The sequence below is a fragment of the Myotis lucifugus genome, unplaced genomic scaffold (assembly GCF_000147115.1).
Source record: "Myotis lucifugus unplaced genomic scaffold, Myoluc2.0 scaffold_8, whole genome shotgun sequence".
Classification (NCBI taxonomy): domain Eukaryota; kingdom Metazoa; phylum Chordata; class Mammalia; order Chiroptera; family Vespertilionidae; genus Myotis; species Myotis lucifugus.
This window is the reverse complement of record NW_005871056.1, coordinates 12,319,436-12,322,369: the sequence shown is the minus strand read 5'-3', so window position 1 is coordinate 12,322,369 and position 2,934 is coordinate 12,319,436. Positions and strand designations below refer to the sequence as shown.

Below are 2,934 nucleotides of genomic sequence, written 5' to 3'. Positions count from 1 at the left end.
ACTGAGCTGCTGTGTGATCTCAAGCCAAACCTTCCTGTCTCTGGGCCTCACTGCCTCTAACTGGAGCTGGAGAACAGGGAAGATAGTAAAATATTTAAGTCTCGATGGGCTTTTATTCCTCATAAGGTGCCAGTTTTTGTTACAACTATTCAACTTAGCCATTGTAGCTCCGAAGCAGCCACAGACAGGAGAAACTGAGTCACAGATTGGCTAGATAACGCGCCTAAGGTCACAAAGTTCACAGGTGGCAGAGCCGGGGTGGTAAATAAATGAGTGTGCCTCGAGTGCGTTCAGGTGTGGTGTGGTGAGTTGGGGGTGGCCGCACAGTGAGTCCTGGCCCCACCTGGGGACAGTGACCAAACCCCATGCAGAGCCTCATTCATTAGCCTACTTTGAGGAACCCGCCTGTGTCACTCACTAGAGTAGTCCCAGCCTTTTCTGACGGCCCCTTAAGCACCTGCTGCCATGGCAACTGCCATTAGCACCCTGAGGTTTTCCTGATGGGTTCAGGACCAGGCTGCCTCCTAATTGCCCATGGTTCTCCTTTCTTCTTCCAAGCATGTGTTTTACAGCCCCAATTTTGAGGAAGGAAGAGAAATTCTTCATGGAGGAGAAAGGCCGGATTTCTCACAATAAGGAGCCTCCAGTACCACCCACCGCTTGGGGTTGGATGGGACGCAGGGGTGGGGTGGGCCACGGTGGGAACCTCTCCATAGCATCACTGAAAACCCTGTGTTGGTGGACACATGCCCTGATTTTATTCTGAATTAAGATTATTTTATGAAACTGGCACCTTATGAGGAATAAAAGTTGTTCCTTAATGTGTTCGCCATGGTGCTCCCTGGCTCAAGAATCTGTCTGTCCATCCGCTTGCTATCTATCTCTCCAGAGCCGTGGTCGGCAAACTGCGGCTCGCGAGGCACATGTGGCTCTTTGGCCCCTTGAGTGTGACTCTTCCTAAGCCTTAGGAGTACCCTAATTAAGTTAATAACAATATACCTACCTATATAGTTTAAGTTTAAAAATTTGGCTCTCAAAAGAAATTTCAATCATTGTACTGTTGATATTTGGCTCTGTTGACTAATGAGTTTGCCAACCACTGCTCCAGAGGATGTTACTAACACCTACTTAGTAGAAGGTCCTGTGCTGAGAGAGAGAGAGAGAGAGAGAGAGAGAGAGAGAGAGAGAGAGAAGGGGATCTGGGTACAGGCCGTGGGGCGGGGCGGGGGGGGGCGGGAGAGGAAGGAACGGGGGGCAGGGAGGCTTGTAGACTAACAATGACAGGGAACCCAGAGAGACCCACGACAATCATCATGACTGAGTGAGAGAGAGGCTATGAAGAAGAGTCAACTAGATGCTGGAGGGAGCATGGGAAAGGGAAAGAGAAGTGGGAGGGGGAGGGGGAGGGGGACAGATGGGGGAAGGGAAGTAGCGAGGAAGGACACCGTGTCTGTGCCTGGCATTCGAAGTCCCTGTGAAAGGGACATAGCCAGAGGAGCTGGCCAGATGGGAATCAAGACGGAGGAGCTCCCTCCACTCTAGCTTCATGCACTTCCTTCATTTACAGGAGGGACTATTTCCCTCCTTGTCGAGAGAAGGACACTGAAGCTCAGAGAAGTAGCAGGACCTGCCATGGGTTGCACAGCCAGTAAGTCAGAGCTGGCATGAGAATCCAGTCTGTCTGACTCCAAAGCCAGTGCTCCTCATCACCATCCTGGATGACTCCCTTTTTCATCCTGGAGAAGAGAGGCCTTGGGACCCAGTCGTGAGCTGTGCTGGGGCAGAGGGAGCTGACGACTCTATAGCTCTGGGCGGAGGGAGGGCCTGTGTCCCATGGGATAACTGTCAGAGGGAAGGGTGGAAACTGTTATCAAACAAGCTGCCTCTATGGGCCTCATTTAATTCCCCAAACTGCCCGGTATTTCCACTTTCCCTGTGGGAAATCGAGGCTCAGACATGTCTGTGATCTGTCTAAGGGTTACAGAGGGGCTAAGTGTCAGATCAATATCTAACCAGCTCAGTCTCCCTCACTGCCACACAGATCTCCAAAATTTAAGGGTATGAATTTCTGCTCAATAGAAAATGTTTTCAAATATTGAGACTCTAACATGGAACAAGGGATGACTTTCCTCATTGGACTCCAAGATCTACAACAGGGCAGGGGCCATGTCTATATACCCTCACAGATCTTGGCCCACAGAAGGAGATGGAGAAGGAGTTGCAGAATTAATGAATGTCATAATAGGCAGTGAGCTCCCTGTCACCAGAGGTATATGCAGAGTTCAAAAAACTACCTGGAAAAAGGAACTCAAGCATCTGTGGGGACTTTGCGATTCTTTTGAGAACTCAAACTATCCAATGAATTATCCACTCTGAACTATCCACTCTGAATTATCCACTTTCAAAGATACCTTTCGAAGTTCCTGATGGGGTTCTAATCTCTTGCCTGTGGCCAAATTTCTCCCTTGCACCACAGCACAAAACAGCCAGAGTGAGGGGTTCTCATGGGGAGCGGGTAAGAGATAGCTGGTTGGAGGCACAAAGAGCTGCTTGTAGCCTAGCAGCCACGGAGGTTGATGTTACTACATCATAGGCCTGGACATTCCCTGGTATTCCAGACTGTAGCTATAAATCACCAAAAATGTTACATTATACTCTGTCTTGTGCACAGTGGAGAAAGTGCTGGACTCGGGGTGCAGCCCTGGTTTCCCTGGGGCTCTGCCACCAACTTGCTGAGAGATCTGACCAAGTCAACTCTCTTTTCTGGATCTGTTTTCTCATGCATTAGATAAAGCAGATGGACATTTATTCCTGGTTTTAGAATGTTTAACTTTTGGCACCATTCCATCAAAATCGCTGAATAATAATGAGGAGGGAGTAGTAGGAGCAGCAGGAGGAGGAGGAGAGAGGAGGAGGAGATGGTGTTCAGGTAAC

General features: G+C 49.4%; 1 protein-coding gene across 1 annotated transcript in view; it reads right to left on the bottom strand.

The window, feature by feature from the left end:
* FGD5 (FYVE, RhoGEF and PH domain containing 5) overlaps nucleotides 1-2,934 on the bottom strand; it is a 104,757-nt gene that overhangs the window by 16,476 nt on the left and 85,347 nt on the right.